Source organism: Lagenorhynchus albirostris, chromosome 5 (genome assembly GCF_949774975.1).
Source record: "Lagenorhynchus albirostris chromosome 5, mLagAlb1.1, whole genome shotgun sequence".
NCBI lineage: Eukaryota > Metazoa > Chordata > Mammalia > Artiodactyla > Delphinidae > Lagenorhynchus > Lagenorhynchus albirostris.
This window is the reverse complement of record NC_083099.1, coordinates 117,620,383-117,637,931: the sequence shown is the minus strand read 5'-3', so window position 1 is coordinate 117,637,931 and position 17,549 is coordinate 117,620,383. Positions and strand designations below refer to the sequence as shown.

The window sequence follows — 17,549 nt, the reverse complement described above, 5'->3', positions numbered from 1 at the left end:
AAGTGTTCTACTTCATGAATACATTTTTATTGGTGTTACTTAGAAATTTCAATACTGGCTTTATTCTCTAGGGTAACAAGCATAGATACACCTATTACTAAAGATTTAGTTGACACTTTCTGGTTTTATTTGGAGAAAGGGTTGGCTATTTAGATTAATTCATAATTCAGATCCACTGATACCAATTAGAAATGTTTATGCTTAGAAAGGCATATGAAAATACAAGAAAATAGAACTTATTTTAAAACTTTTTTAACCTAGGAACTCTGTCGTCCGGCACTTAATCATTTGGTTCCCCTTCTCTTGCCAGCCAAAACTAACAGTCAGAGTACCTTAAGAAGAGGGATTAGATGTGACATCCTGATAAATCCCATTCAATTTGAGCTCTGTACCAAGAACAGAAGGACATTTGTTGTCCATCTGTCTTTGTATGAAATGGGAGACTTTGGTGATAGCACTACAAGCAATGTAATAGAGGGTTCTGAGTCTATCTTGTGGTGTATTTTTATTCAAACTGCAATCTCATGATACAGATATATACCACTCTGTGCTCTGAAATCACCCAAATAAAATTGCTAAGGCTTCTATATAATTCTGGGCTAACTAAACAATAACACCCATATCTCAATGGTCTGTGTGATTACACACACAAACTGCAGGTTTTCTATTCAGTTTACTACTCCCCTAGGGACTTTAAATTTCACTATAGACAGCCTCTAATTTCTTCTTCTTCTTATTCTGTTTATAAGTGCAACTTGGGATTCAAAGCAGAAAAGCATTTGCGGGGTTTAGGGGTTTAGAACTCCACCTATGAGTACAAAAGACATTAAATGCAAATCCTTTGTGTAGTTTATTGCATTAAGACAAGAACAGAAACCATTTATTAAATTTAATTATAGAAGGTGTGCATATAGAATAGGTAGGAAAAGAGCAATTTAGACATAAAACTAAAGTCAAGGATAACTGCACAAAAGGCATATAGAACAACAGCAAGAATACATGTGAGGATCTGCCCAATGTTTCAAAGCCATTGCGCTCTCCTAGGGCACACAGTATGTACACACACACACACACACACACACACACACACACACACTGTGACCTTTGGCCCTGTGTTAGTTTTCTGTTGCCACATAAAAAATTGCATAGATTGAGCATCTTACCACAAAATTGATTTATTATCTCACAGTTCCAATGGGTCAGGAATCTGGCACGTTTTAGTTTGGTTCTTTGCTCAGTGCCTCACATGGGTGAAATCAAGGTCTTGCTGGCTGCATCCTCATCTGGAGGCTCGACTGGGAAAATCCACTTCCAAGCTCCCTTAAGTTTTCAGTAGAATCCATTCTTGCAGCTGTATAACTGAGATCCCTATTCTCTTTCAAGCTGTTGGCCAGGGTCACTCTCAGCAACTAAAGGCTGCTTTCCATTGCCCAATGGCTCCTTCTATAGGCTTCCACAACACAGCAGCTTACTTCTTCAAGGCCAGCCTTAAGGCTTCACTTGATTAGGTCAGGCCCAACCATGATAATTTCCCTGTTAATTAACTCAAAGCCAACTGATTAGGGACTTTAATTATATCTGTAAAATCCATTCACCTTTGCCATACAATGGAACCTAATCACAAGATTGATATGTCATCCTAATTACAGATTCTGATGGCACTCCAGGAGAAAATTATACAAGGCATGTAAACCAGAGTATAGGGATTTGGGGTAACGATCTTAGAAAGCTGCCAGCCACAGGCACCCTAGTATTTATAGCCTTATTCTGCCTTAATCCACATACCCTGACCCACTTTGCATTCTAACCACAATGTATTTTTGATTTTTACAAAGTCAAAACCCTTATTTTATTTATGATTTCACTATACTCCTAATCCTTGGCCTTAAGCTCCTTTGTCACCACTTGAGATTCCTCAAGGCCTGGGCTGCTCTTGGCTCCTTTGGTTGGAGACTTTACTTGGCCGCTTGTACTTGGCCAATTTCCCCACTAGAATAATCTCAAGCCAGGGAATTCACCTGGAGTCAAGATGCTCTCTTATTGTTGAACACTTGCCCGATGAATATCTTAGATATGTGCAAGATCTGTGATCCCAGGCAAAAGGGAGAAGAAAGAGAAATGGAAATCCCTCCAGAATCAGATGTGCACGTATAAACTCCCACATAACTGCTTGATGGGTAGCCAGAGCCTGTTAGATTGTGAAGAAAATGAGGAAAGAAGAGTTCCCTTCTACCTAGTCAGCCTTGAAATTCCAGGATTGGTAGAGTCCCATGTTAGATGTTAAATGTCCTGTGAAGCTGCTGGATGAGATAGGGAGGGTGAGCCTTCCTGGTCAGGTGGCCCCAGGTGCCGTGTGTGACCAGGAAAATGCATTTTCCTAGAACACAAATTTTAACTCATAATACATTTCTCCCTAGAAACAAGGTTTCAGGTAATGTTTTGGTTACTAAGTCACCTTACAAACTCTTTAACAAAAACACCATAATGCAGAATAAATACATTTATATTTAAAATGTAAATGCATTTATATTTGGCATAAATGCAGAATAGTTCAAAATGTTGGCATGTCTGCCTTACATGTCTACCATCTCTCCTCTATGGAGACTTGACTTAGGTACTCAACCAAACTGAGCAGGGATATCTTGTTTTGGCATAAGAAATGTTATCCTACTTTCTAAAATTATTTTTCAGGTAAGAGTTAACTGATGTGGAAATCAGTTTGGCTGTTCCTCGCATGACTCAGCAGTTCCACTCTTAGGCATATACCCAAAAGAATTGCAAACAGGTGCTCAAATAAAAACTTGTACATGAATGTTTATAGCGGCATTATTCACCATAGCCAAAAGATGGAAATGACTCAAATGGTTATGAGCTATTGAACAGAAAAACAAAATGTGTTATGTTTATACAATGGAATATTATTCCACCTTAAAAAGGAATGAATGGAACTCTGATATAAGCTACCACACGGATGAATCTTAAAAATATTGTATTTTCATAATTTCATAAGTGAAAGAAGCCAGATACAAAAGACTACAGGCTACATAATTCCATTTACATGAAATTTCCAGAATAGGCAAATCTATAGAGACAGAAATGGATTACTGAAATATAAAACAGAAAAATGTCATTTAGCGTTAAGGGAATTGGGGGTAGGGAGCTGATAACTAAGTGGTATGGGATTTCTCTCTGTGGTGATAAAATGTTCTAAAATTGCTGGGGTGGTGGTTGCCTGTCTCTGTGAATATGCTAAAAACCATTGCATTACACACTTTAAATGGGTGAATTGTATGGTATGTGAATTATATCCCAGTAAAGCTGTTAATAAATAGAACTAATTACTGCTAAAAGGAAATCATGTTGGGTAAATAGAGGTAAAGCATGAACATAAGACCCTTTTCTCAAAGCCCAAGTAAGACATGGAGCCTCATTTATGACAGAGTGACTTGCCCCTGGTGAAATCTTTTTCATTCACTGAAAAAATATATTTTTCTTTAGTTTTTAATCTAAAGAGCTTTAGTGAGTCTATGCTGTCTCTTAGTCAAATTTAGGGAGCTCTCTGGGAGGTGTACGTGTGGGCTTTGATCTCGGACTCCAGAGACAACAGTAACTCATCTTTGCTGTTTGAGGTTATTTACTTATCTCTCTTCCTGCAAAGGACCTTCATGTGGAGGGTTGGGAAGAGGGTGAAGGTGGATGTTTACAGTCAATTTCTGAGGGATCCTTAAGCAGCTTGGCAATAGCTATAAAGTCAAACTTCAGGTTTCTTGGCCATAAGAGGAAAAGAAGTTGTGTTCTGGAGTTTTTTTGAGCTAAACTGGACCAAGAAATTTGAGGGAGAAAGGAAAGAATAGGAAATCAATAGCAATGGGCAGGTTTGAAGGGAGGCATGTCACAGGTGTTCTCATTATGAAGTAAGTGTTCTCCATGTTAAATAATTGCCACAGCTACTTAGCGGATGAGATGATGTCATTTGCATTTTAGGGATGAGAAGAGGAAGGCCTGGAGAGAGGGTCAGAATTAGCAATGGTGGAGATGTAACTTGATTACAGGTCCTTTTGATTCTTCAAGTCTTCATCCTTCCTCTTTTCACTCTACATCAGTGATTCTCAATGGGAGGCAATTTGGAGCCACGTCTGGAGACATTTTTGGTTATGGCAACTGGATGGAGGAAAACTACTGGCATCTAGTTGCGTAGAGGCCATGGATGCAGCTAAATATCCTGTAAGGCAGAGCATAGCCTTCCACAACAAGGAATTCTCTGACCTCGAACCTCAACAGTGCCAAAAATGAGAAACTCTACTCTATATATAACCTAATATCTCATAAACTTCCATGTGTCCAGCAAAAACCCATAGATGATTCCAATTCCCACATTTATGTTTTTAGTCCAGATGTCTATTAAGAGCTTTGGACTTATGGATGCAACTGCTCTCTAGAAATATCGTCTCATCTATCCCCAAACTCAAAATGTTTAGTCATCACATATTTGGTCAATATTTAGATTTGCAATTGTGGCATTAATAACACAACTTTGGTTTACAGTTTATTCTTTGAATCAGGATACAAGTAAAATCTACACATTGTGACTGGTAGGTATGTTGCTGAACATACTTCGAATCTACTGTCTTCTTCTATTTCTTTTTTAATGTAGGTTGATTTTGCTGATTGTAACCTGTGTTGTTCTAAACATCTTATACATTAGTAATTGTTCTGAAGGTTTGATTAGAGGCTTAATTAGATTCAAATTCAATCTTTTTTAGCAAAATTAATTCACAGGGCATGTTCTGTTCTTCTATCAAGAGGCACCTAAAGGTTTTTTGTTTTTCTTTGTGGTTTTAGCAGCTATTGCTGATCAATACCTACCTCCATTAACTCAAATGGTGAGGTACTAATTAAATAATTTCTTCCTCATTTATTAGCTGGTTTATTTCTATAAAGAGAAACTTTTTCTCATTTAGTATTGGTTACCTCTTGGTACAGTTCATACAGGAAAGGCAAGAAAAATGCTTTACTCTTTCTCATTATTTAACAGTTTTCAAAATAATTTACAGTTACTCTAAAGTGGCAACCAATTAGTTTTATTACAATATCATTAGACTTATAGACTGAAACTTATTTGATGTGTTTTACTCCTTTTAGTTGTTATCATTATTGACACTCCAATTGTCCCCTCCTTGGTGAATGAGAGCCGTTTGAACTTGGCTCCTTAGTCTCTCCAGATGTTGGGGGTTCATATATTGGACGGTGGTTTCTTTGTCTGTCTGATCCTGTTTGATTTTTGCAGATCGTCCATATTTGTGTTTTGTAGATGGAAGTTCTTATTTTTCCTGAGGCTGTTACTTATTTGGTCTTTAAAACAATATCCTTTTGTCCTAGGGGGAAAAGAGGTATCAGAGAAAAGAGTCAAGAAATGCGAGAGTTTTCTGTCTTAATCTAATTTCTCTCTTTTTTTCCTTAAAATTTCAGTTTGATTTAGGTATAATTGACAAACAACATTGCAAGATATTTAAAGTGTGCATTGTGGAGATTTAATCAATATCTAAACATTGTGAAGGGATTTCCCTCATCTAGTTAATTAACACATCTATCACCTCACATATTCGTCTTTTTTTTTTTTTTTTGGTGAGAACCTTTCAATTTTACTCTCTTAGCAGATTTTAATTACAGAATACAGTGTTATAAGCTATAGTCACCATGTCTTTCTTTTTTTTACATCTTTATTGGAGTATAATTGCTTTACAATAGTGTGTTAGTTTCTGCTTTATAACAAAGTGAATCAGTTATACATATACATATGTTCCCATATCTCTTCCCTCTTGCATCTCCCTCCCTCCCACCCTCCCTATCCCACCCCTCTAGGTGGTCACAAAGCACCGAGTTGATCTCCCTGTGCTATGCAGCTGCTTCCCACTAGCTATCTATTTTACGTTTGGTAGTGTATATATATGTGTGTATATATATATGTCCATGTCACTCTCTCACTTTGTCACAGCTTACCTTTCCCCCTCCCCATATCCTCAAGTCCATTCTCTAGTAGGTCTGTGTCTTTATTCCTGTCTTACCCCTAGGTTCTTCATGACATTTTTTTTCTTAGATTCCATATATATGTGTTAGCATACGGTATTTGTCTTTCTCTTTCTGACTTACTTCACTCTGTATGACAGACTCTAGGTCCATCCACCTCATTACAAATAGCTCAATTTCGTTTCTTTTTATGGCCGAGTAATATTCCATTGATCTACTTTCTGAAAGAGGTGTCTAAAATGTAAACAAAATTATGTCATTTCTATGACTGAAACTTGTAATGGCCCATATCTCCCATCAGAACCAACTCCAAACTCCTTAAAGGGCTACTTTATCTTCTGAATCCTGCTTACCTTGCTCTTGCTAAACTTCAGCCACATGGAATCTTGTAGTTCCTCAAACTTGCCACTGTTCCTCCAGCTTATTGTTTTTTGCTCATTATGCTCTTTCTGCCTGATCACCTGGAGTACTGCCCACCTCTCTGTCTCCTTGACTTCTGTTCCTCCTTAGGTCTTACTCTAGATATTATTTTCTCTACAGGGTTTTCCCTGAACAGGGTACCTATGTCTCCTAGTTTCCCTGGGACAGTTCTAGAATATGCCTGATGAAGATCTGTCAATTAATGTCTATTTTTAATGCCTCCTTTCATTCTCACAAGGGTCCCATTTTGGATGATACATTGTTTAATCCTCGTATCTCTGAACCCACAATTCCAGAACTGTGTTATACCCCTCTTGTGGCTTTCCATGGCATTCTGTAACTGCACCTAACATTTTCACATGCAATTACAGTATCCCATTTACTTGTTTATCTTTGTTATGGATTGAATAATGTTCCTCCCAAATTCATATATTGAAGCCCTAAATCCCAATGTGACTGTATCTGGGGATAGGGCCTTTAAAGAGGTAATTAAGGTTAACAAGGTCATAAGGGTGGGGCCCTAATCTAATAGGACTGGTGCCCTTATGATAAGAGGAGGACACACTCGAGATGCATGCATACAAAGGAAAGACCAGGTGAAGCCACAGCAAGAAGGCAGCCATCCACAAGCCAAGGAGAGAAGCCTCAGGAGAAACTAAACCTGCTGTCATTTTGATCTTGGATTTCTAGCCTCTAGAACTGTGAGAAAATAAATTTTTGTTGTTTAAGCCAATTAGTCTGTGGTATTTTGCTATGGTAGCCCTAACAAACAGTCTTCTTCACCACAATGACTCATTCATTTTTGAAATCCCTGCTACCAGTTGTAGTGGTGTTCATGGTGGGCACTGTATCATCAGGGTTCAGTCAGAGAAACAGACCCACTAGGAATGATATATCACAAGGAATTTATTGTAGGGAGTTGACCTTATATGATTGTGGGAGCTTGTTAAAGAGCCTATCAAAGTCTGTTGTCTTTATATCTGAGTTAGGAAGGAAGGCACCAGGGAAGAAAAGATGATGAGCAAGGAGGGACTGGAACCCCTGGGGATGAGACTGGAACTCATAAGAATGGACTAGAACTCCTATTGGTCTGTCCATATCTCCAATTTTAATATTGCAGGTGACCTGTAATGGAAGCTTGAGTCCTTTGTCACAGAACTAAGCATTCACCTGTCCCAGGAGTTGGAGAAGCTGAGAGGGGGAGCAGGGGGAGCAGTGGACAGGGATCTGCCCTCCACCATCAAGGCGAGCCAGCAGGGGGCACCATGTGTGTGAGTTGCAATAGTGCCTAGCAGAGAACCTGCACAGGTCTTCCAAGTATTAAAGAAAAAACAAGGCTGTTGTTTCACTTCCACCTCTCAGGTATTATGCAGATATCACTTGTGGCCCATAGTAACTTGGAATTACACAGTGAAGAGAATTCCTGGAAATGTGGTTCCATCTTAACTCAACTGACACAATATGAATCCACTACAGGCACTCAACATGGTTTGCTGAATAAGTGATACCAAAGCTAGTAACATCATCACAGTGTCATGATCCTTCTCCTAGAATGGAAAGGACCCAAAGAACCCACTTAGCATCTAGTCTAGGAGCTTCATGTATCAGTATTCCCTGGTGGACTTTGAGGGCATTAAAATTTTATCATGAGGTTGGTATTTTATAACTAAAATAATAGGGATGAATCAAACATATGAGATATAATGTTTCAAAAAGAAGATTGAATCATGAGCACTAGCTATAGGGTTAATTTATAATGCAGCTAAAATACAGAAGATTGACAAAGAAGAATATCAAGTAGTGGTGGTCTTTGTGAAATTAGCCAGTTCACTTTTTTTGGTTTTGATTTTGCCTCTTCCATCTACTGATTGCTTTTTCACTCATTCAACATGAACTGAAGAGGGAGTAGTGGGAATTTCTGAAACACCTAATATACTGTGACATTGAAACATTGTGTTCTCTCAATTTCCCAGGGACCAGTAGTTTGAAGTGGAACAAAACCCACCATTGCTGTTGATTACTACATTGAAGGACAATATATGTTTCAACACATTAACTCTCAAAAATGATTTATTGGGCTTCCCTGGTGGCGCAGTGGTTGGGAGTCCGCCTGCCGATGCAGGGGACACGGGTTCGTGCCCCGGTCCGGGAGGATCCCACGTGCCGCAGAGCGGCTGGGCCCATGAGCCATGGGCGCTGGGCCTGCGCGTCCGGAGCCTGTGCTTTGCAACGGGAGAGGCCACAGCAGTGAGAGGCCCGCGTACCGAAAAAAAAAAAAAAAAAAAAAAAAAAGATTTATTGCCTTAGCATCTAAACAATGCTCTGTAACCAGTGACAGTAGTTTTTAGATAAGTGATCATTGGCATGAGTACTGCTCAGTCCCTTAATCTCTGGGACACAAAATCCCCATGAACATGGGATATTTTTCTTTTTTACTTGCCAGGGTCACTTCAGGAACCGACCCCAGGATGGTGGATGTGTCATTCATTCTTATATCTTCCACTTGATCACTGTTGGAGGGGAGGTATAGTTGCAGGAGACAGAAGTGCACACTCAGCCTTAATCAAGTGACCAGACCATTCAAAAGCTGAATACCAAGCATATGAATTACTTTGGCAAAATGTCCACAGTAGAATAATTGGGTAAAATATTATTGTAAGATAGTAAGATTTTATTGATCCAGTTAAATCTCAGGCATTGTTTTTGTAATGTGCAGGTTACTAGCACTTCTCTTTTAAATGGTTTTGACTATGGAGAATGATTTTTTTAAAAATCTTTCTAACTGCTTCACTAGAACTGAAGGGAGAAAAAAATGACCCCATGGCCCTCCCCTCTCTTTCTAATGAGGTAAAAGTCACAAAACCGGAAATGCACATGGATTTTCTCGACTATTTCTTTTAATGCAAACATAAGAATGATAACCAACTCTTTGTCCTCAACTAATTCCATCTAGTTATGCACGGGGTGCAGTATATGGGCTTGGCAGTTATATGAGAGGAATTTACATCTTCTAAAAGCGAAGCAGATAGGAGAGAAATGAGCTGAAATAACAGAAATGAGAAAATGGTAATAAATCACAAATGATAATCAGAATGATAAAATCAGTGGCAAGGATCTAACAAGTCTCCAAAGGTCCATAAAACTCCTTGCTTGCTGGCAACATAGCAAAGAAAGATATCCCATCAAATCATGCTTCTTTGGGTCTCCTAACTAACGTTGCAGCTCACCTCTCTTCTCCCAGCTCATCAACTCTCATCTCTCTTAGAAATTAAATGAGCTCTCTCTCCCCGTTCTCATTTGGTCACTGAAAAGTAGAGGCTCACTTGAACCACTAGAGGGATCTCTCTTCTTTGGAAAGGAAAACAGCTATCTAAATTGTATAATAAACTGTGAACTTGAAATGACACAGGAAAGAGGCAAGCAGGACTGCAAATTAACTATTGCAGTTTTCAAAAATGTTTCAGTGTCTGCAGAGGGGTCCTGCCCCTGGGGAGTCCGACCTTTCCAAGGTCCTGAGAGAGATATGGCAGAGATGGACTCTGTCACATAAACATGCTTTGAACTGCTTGAGGGGACTTCAATGAAATCTTGAAGAAAGAAAGCTACAGGCTGAAGAAAGGACAGCGATAGTTCAGATCATGAAGGCCAATTGCCACAAGCTCCTGTGGAATTTGTAACTCTTATTTTATGGTAGTTTTGAAGAACTTCACATTTTGACATTTCAACACTTTAGACATTTGAAAAGAATGAGAGCGAGGTGACACACACACATAGACACAGACACACACAAACATACTCATATACACAGACACACACATCATCACTTAATTCTCACAATTTATGAAGGAGATATTTGTATTCTCATTTTACATACATAGAATCAGACTTGGGGAAGTTAAGTCATTTCTTCAACTACTAAGTAAAAAAGCCAAAATTTTAACTCAGTTCAGATACTTTTTCTTTTACTTAAGCTTCCTGTGTTAAAAAACAGAATTTTGGAAGAAAGTGTCCTATGTTAAGTATCTGATAGCTCAGAAATATAACACAGAAGATAGTCATATAATATAAACTTCTGAAAAACAGATGTAAGGAAGTTCAGAGAAAAAATTAATAGTTTTATATGGAGAGATTTAAAAGTCTAGAAGAATCACAGAAGTGAAATTTTGACAAAATAGTCACGAAATTGCAATGAGGGAAAAAAGAGAGACACACTGAAAGGGATCATTGTAGTGATATAAAAAGCTCTCTGAAATAACTAACTGTGGAAATGCCTCCTTGGGTCTTCTTGTCATGCAGACCGTATTTTCCTTATTTGTTCCAGTCATCTTTTTTTAAAAATTAAATTTAATTAATTAATCTATTTATATGGCTGCGTAGGGTCTTAGTTGCGGCATACAGGACCTTTCGTGGCAGCACACTGGCTCTTTATTGCGGTGCACAGGCTTCTGTAGTTGTGGTGTGCAGGTTTCTCTCTAGTTGTGGTGTTAGGGCTCCAGAGCATGGGGATCAGTAGTTGTGGTGTGCATGCTCTCTTGTTGTGGCACGCAGGCTTAGTTGCCCCATGGCATGTGAGATCTTAGTTCCCCAACCAGGGATAGAATCTGTGTCTCCTGCATTGGAAGGCAGATTCTTAACCACTGGACCGTCAGGGAATTCCCTCCAGTCATCTTTTGAGTCTTCTCTTCCTTGCTGACAAAAACATCCTAACTGACACTCAAGTGATCATTTTCTTTTAAAAAGAAAAGTCCTGTACAAAATGAGAAACACGTGACTTAAAGTTGTTATAGAAATACTTAGTGTTTTAACAAAGAGTAAAGCAAACTAGGGTCAACAGAAGTAAACAAAATTGTTTGGACATTAGAGAAACTAATGCTATCAGTCTGTGATCTCAGAATCAGGAATAGTGCTCAGACACTGGAGACACTGATGCATCTGTCCTGGTTAGACTCTATGAAATAGGAATATATTTACTAGTACTTCCAGAGTAACTTGGATATGTGTCCTCAACAGTTCATTTGTACCTATTCACAAAGTGGCTAACATCCCAGCAAGGACCTTCTGATACTGCCTGCATGCATCCTGAGGTCTGATTAGTCCTACCTCCTTGTGTCCTTCCAATTATCAACATGATCATTTTTGCCTCTTGCTTTTTCTTACATTGTCCTTCAATCTGGAGTGTCCTCTTCCCTTGGTTTTTCTCCTGTCTCCTCTGCCTAACCAATTTATACAATTCCTCAATGTCTATCTCTTGTCTTGCTCTGTTACCTTTAGTCTCAATGCTTCCTCTTGTTTATGAATTCCAAAATATTCACTGGTAGTATTATATCACTGATTATGTAATCTTTAAACATGTGCTAGTATTATCTCTCCAATATAATTATTTCTGTGACTACCATATTGTTTTGCAGAGTGCTTGTTCAACAAAGACTTGTTGAGATTGGAAGAAACAAGACCAGCTGGGTAATTTGCAGCCTTCCAAATATAAAGTGATGGGAAATGAGTGATGGTAATAAGGATGGCAATAAAGACATCATAAAGAAGGTGAACAAGATTTGGTAGTGGATGAGTATTACGTGAGAAGGAGGACAGCTTTGGTGGATTACAAGATCTTTGGTTTTCATGTCTGGAGATACTCTTAGTGCTACAGGTGGAAAGGGATAATTGTAAAAGGAAGCTTCGTGGTGGAAAAGTAAGAGTTATTACTGGAATTTGGACCAGATCAATGTGTTGACCACATGGTCAACCTTTATATGGTACAATTTAAAGGTACTGAAATAATTGTTACTGCAAATTATCTCCCTCACTAATCTTCCAGAATGCCTGCCCTGTCTGATTTCAATTCCACATTTGTACATCTGCCTTACCAATCTGGGGTTAAGATACAGCAAACTGTATTTCCCAGACTTGTTTGCCAGCTGGCTTCCTGTTAGGTTCTGCCAAGAAGCACTAGAGTGATGGGAACACAAGAAGGAGACAAGGACTTCCTTATTCCTATTTGCTGTTCCAGCTGCTATCACCTTAGCATGACAATTCATGCAGCAGTGACATTTCACCCCAGTAGTAACAGTCTGTCTTAACAATGGCCTCTGGTTTCAATTTCTGGCTTCTTTGAATTCTAAAGCTAGTTGATTGCTCTCCTTCATAAGTACCAAGTGCAACCAGGCATTGCCCCCTCCTTAGAGGTCTGAGTCCCAGATCTGCAAGCCCCCTGCTTTGAGATCCTAAATTCTAATAATTTAACCTCCTCCTTTTTATTCCCCAAGCTTTATGTGTAGTAGCTTGCATGTTATCTCTGGGTAATCTTCAGTGTTTTCTGTTGCTCTGTCAGCCCTCAAACCTGTATAACCAGCTTCTATACTAAATCTTTTTGCTGCAATACTTATTGTTTTCTGATAGCATCTGACTGACACCGCTAGGAGACTCTAGCAGTTAAAGGTTTATGCAAATAGAGTTGGGGTCTCCAATAATTCTTTTGGAAAGATCAAGGAAGGATTTTTGCTTAAAAATAGCACTTGCAAATGACCTTGAATATGGCTTTAGAAGTGTAAAGATGGGATGGAAAAAGCTTTTCAAGGCATGAAAGCACTATAAAAATACTCATTAACAGGAAACACAAAATATTAAAATTATGTTGGAAATCATGATGTGTAAAAGTTGATATTTGGTAATGAATTTGCAAAGGTAGCATTGTATCAGATATTAGTGGAGGAATCTTTAAAGCCAGGCTCAGAATTGCTGAATCTTTAAAGGCTTTTGAGTAGCTGGGTTGAAATGTTAGGAAGTTAGAGGAAGAAAGAAGGGAAACATCAAACAAAGTATTGAATACTTTGTTTGAAACATCAAACAAAGTATTGAACATCTATACTTTGGAAGATAATGTAGTAACTATGAGTAAGTTCTGTGAGATAATAGAGATAATAAGGATGTCATATTCTTCTATTTTTCTAGCCAGATTTAACCTGCTCTGTGTTTCCAACCATCTGACTGGCAGGACATCCAGTAACAGTCATTATTAGAACTTACTCTTTACTTTCATCTAAGAAGCTGGGGCTCACACTATTCTGTGAAAATGGAAGAGGTCCCTGGTCTTTAGTGCATGATGGCCACCATTGTTTTGTTCATTTTAATGCTGGGCAAGTCTATTGAGAGCTGCAGAGATGCTCTGGTTGGGTTCCAGAGATGCCTTTTCACATGGTCTTCTTTGACACAAGAAATTTGTAGTTGCTCTCAGGGCCACAGTGTGTTTTTCAGCCTCTTTGTATCTCTACAGTCATCCCCATTAGAAGTTTTGCCACTTCCTGAGCTTTGCTTGGAGTAGAATACAGGTTTCGCACATGCCCTGTGAGAGGCAGAATAATCATCCCACAAAGATGTTAATCCTAGTTCCCAGAACTTATGACTGTTACATTATATGGAAAAGGGGAATTAAGGTTCCAGAAACGATTAATGTTTCTAATCAACTGACTTTAGGATTTTCTGAGTAGGCCCAGTGTAATCATAAGCATCTTTAAAAGTGGAAAAGGGAGGCAGAAAAGAAGATTGGAGTGATCTGATGTGAGAAAGACTCAACCTGCTGTTCCTGGTTTTGAAGATGGAGTAAGAGGACCATGAACCATGGCATGTGGGCAGCTTCTAGAAGCTTAAAGCAAGGAAACGGACTTTCCCCTAGAGCCTCCTGAAAGAGCGTATTTCTGCTGAATCTTGATTTTAATCCAGTGAGACCTCTGTTGGTCTTCTAACCTACAGAACTGTAAGATAATATATTTGTAGGTTTAAACCATAAGCTCATGGTCATTTCCTACAGCAGCAATAGGAACCTGATATACTCCTGGAGCTGCCACATCTCTTTCCCCTGGACGTGGGTTGCTTCACTCACACCTGCATGCCTGACACACTTTGCCTTCCTCTTATCTCAGTTTCAACATATTCACCCTTCCCTCTTTCAGGGCACTTCCAGAAACACAGGGATATTTCTGTACAGACCCTGAAATACAGAAATATTTTCATTTTCCCCAAGAAAAGCTTAGACCTTGTAAGAGTCAGCAAACCTTAGTCCACAGGCCAAATCTGGCTGATGGTTGTTTTTGAAAATAAAGTTTTATTGGAACACATTCATTTGCATATTGTTTATGGCTGCTTTCATACTATAAAGGCAAAGTTAAATAGTTGCAGCAGAAACCACATGGCCAGCAAATCCTTAAATATTTATTATCTGAGACTTTGCAAAGAAAGTGTGATGACCTCTACCTTAGAAACAAAATATGGCTAAATCTGAGGGCGGGGATGGAGATTAATATGGGGAGAGCAGAATTTCCTTTTCAATTGTTATTCTACAGCAGCCGTAAGTAAGACAGAAATTACTTCAGTTGATTAACTCATGGTTGGTGTAATGGGCTGAATGGCAGCCCCAAAGACATCAGGTTTTATCTCTTGAACATATAAATGTTACATTGTTTGGAAAAAGAGTCTTTGCAGATGTGAATAAGCTGAGAATAATTAAGATAAAGAGCTAATTCTGGATTATCCTGATGGGCCCTATATACTGTCATGAGTGGCCTTATACAAAAGAGGTAGAGGGGGATTTGATATACGCACAGAGGAGAAGGCAATGTGGAGACAGAGGTGATATTGGAGTGACAGAACCCACAATGAAGGAACGCCAAGGAATGTCAGCTGCCACCAGAAGACAGAAGAGGCAAGGGATGGATTCTCTCCAAGAGCCTCAGCAGGAAGCACAACTCCGCTGACACCTCGATTTTGGACTTTGGCTTTCAGAACTCTGAGAACATAAATTTCTGTTGTTTTAAGCCACTGAAGTTGTGGTAATCCTGTTACAACAGCAATGAGAAGTTAGTACAGATGGGAAGACCATACTGAGAAGACTGCAAACTTTTAACTGGCCCACATGATTGAAGCCAGTAAAAATTTTATCAGCTTATGAATTCCAGACTCATTATTTCACATAATATCTGGCTTTGGTGGAAGAAATGCAGAGAAATGTGAAGGAACAAGCTTTGGGACTTACAGACTTGGTGAGTATTCAAATCATTTAATAGTGTATAAATGATTTCACAGTAATACAGTCAAAGTTCTTAGAGTAAATCATTTTGATTCCCACTTCTGTCTGGCATAGAGAAATAATCAGCATTTCAAAATGAGCGCTTGGCTGTTCTATCATTGCCTCAATAATGCTTATGGAGCATACGGTATGCCAGCTTACATTCCCTTCAAAATCAATATATGTACACATGTTATATTGTATTGTATATATATAAAATGCTCTCTCACCCCCATTAGCATATTTAATATGTTAAATATGCTAAATATTTAGGCCTGTTTCACTGAAAACCATTTACAGCTGGCTTATTCTTATAGATTGGTACATATTTGAACTCTTAACATCTATAATATACCCCTCTAGCTTTAATATGTATTATTCTTTCCTAAGAAAGCTGCATATCTTGGTAAAACTGGAAATAATAAGATGATCTATTTGGGGTTTTGATGGTTTAATGCCAAAATTTTTAAAAGTAATCATATTATTCGTTTCACTCTACCAATTCAAAGTCAAGTTTTAAAACTCCTCTAGCAGTGGGAATAATCCCTTTTCCTGGTAGTGCATACCTCTTGTGCACCATATTGAATTCTCTTTGTCCAATCACAGATGAGGAACTGTTTCTACACAGGTTGGACTTCTTATAGGGATACCCTAACAGGGCGTGGGCTCAGGTAATACAAGTGTGTTGCTGCTCCCCTTCTGCCCTGGGGTCTCCCTGAGGCTGAGAGCATCTGCTCCTGAGGTTTATTCCATTAGGCTTTCTCAAAGTCCCTCCATTTGAGCAACCTCTTGTGGTGGCCAACTCAACAATGAACCTTTGTCAGGACCCTCCCTTCTTCCCTGTTTACCATCCCCACTCCATCGCATTTCTGAATAAGTCCATTCATGCAGCAGCTTTTATTTTAGGCTTTGTTTTTTGGGGGAAACCCAAGCTAAGGCATTAGAATACTGCAGTCAAAAGAAAACACCAGTAGATACTAATTTTTAAAACCTTTCCATTAAGGATATTTACAAGTAACAAAAGTAGAGAGAGGAGTAAAATGGAACGCCTTGAACCCTTCACCCCATATGCCTTTCCCCACAGTATTTTTGAAACAGATGCTTAGACAAGGTTTTTATTGGAGGGTGACCTAAAGGTAAATACATATGTAATTTTGCTAGTTAATACTAAATTTCCCTCATCAGGATTATATCCTTGTAGATCCTTCTTACCAACAAAATATAAGAGATCCCATTTCCCTATAGCCACCCAAACAAAGTATGTTGTCAAACTTTTGGATTTATGCCAATCTCATCTGTGTAGTTTTAATTACATTCTGTTATGTGAGCAAGTTTTTGTGTTTATTTGTGAATTCTTTCCTCATATCTTTTGTCTACTTTCCTATAGGGCTGTGGGTCTTTTGCTTTTCATTTTTCAGAAGGTCTTTCATATGAGGGAAATTAACACTTTGTGATATAATTTGAAAATATATTTTTTCAGTTTTTGTCATTTTATTCTGTTTTGGTGTTCTCATGCATTTCTTCTGACCATATCTTTATAAAATAAAGACCCTACAAAGTAATTTTGGAGAAGGGATTTGTATGAGAGATTATACTAAATAAGTATTGAATGAATTAACCTTTCCTATATACTTTACGAAAGATTTACTATAAAATGTTCAAGTTTGCAAATTATCTCACATCATTCCAACACTGAGCAGTTATCGTTTTGTCTAATTCTCTATGTCCTTTTTTTATTCTTTGTTACACTTTCCTCCCTTTTTCTCTCCTCTGAGTTTTTCAATTTCTCCCTCCCGTCCTCTCTTTCTTTCTTCCTTCCTTCCTTTCTTTCTTCCCTACTTCCTTCCTTCCTCCCTCCCTTCCTTTCTCCCTCCTTCCCTCCCTCCCTCTCTCCCTTCCTTCCTCCCTTCCTCCCTCCCTTCTTTCCTTCCTTTTCCTTCCTTTTTTCTTTCCTTCCTTTCTTCCTTCTTCCTTTATTCTTTCCCTCCCTCCTTCCCTTCTTTCATTTGCCTTCCTTCTTTCATTTGATATATTATGATGAGCA

At 38.6% G+C, this 17,549-nt stretch overlaps 1 long non-coding RNA gene across 2 annotated transcripts in view; it reads left to right on the top strand.

The window, feature by feature from the left end:
* Nucleotides 1-14,614, top strand: part of LOC132520671 (uncharacterized) — a 40,847-nt gene extending 26,233 nt beyond the window's left edge. Inside the window, exons 4-5 of one of the 2 annotated variants that reach the window (XR_009540595.1) lie at nucleotides 11,856-11,988; nucleotides 13,932-14,614. This is a non-coding gene — a long non-coding RNA (uncharacterized LOC132520671). Of the gene's footprint in view, nucleotides 1-7,567; nucleotides 7,693-11,855; nucleotides 11,989-13,931 lie in introns of those variants that run through there. The other variant, XR_009540596.1, reaches the window with a different exon arrangement.
* The last annotated feature ends 2,935 nt before the right edge of the window (nucleotides 14,615-17,549 follow it).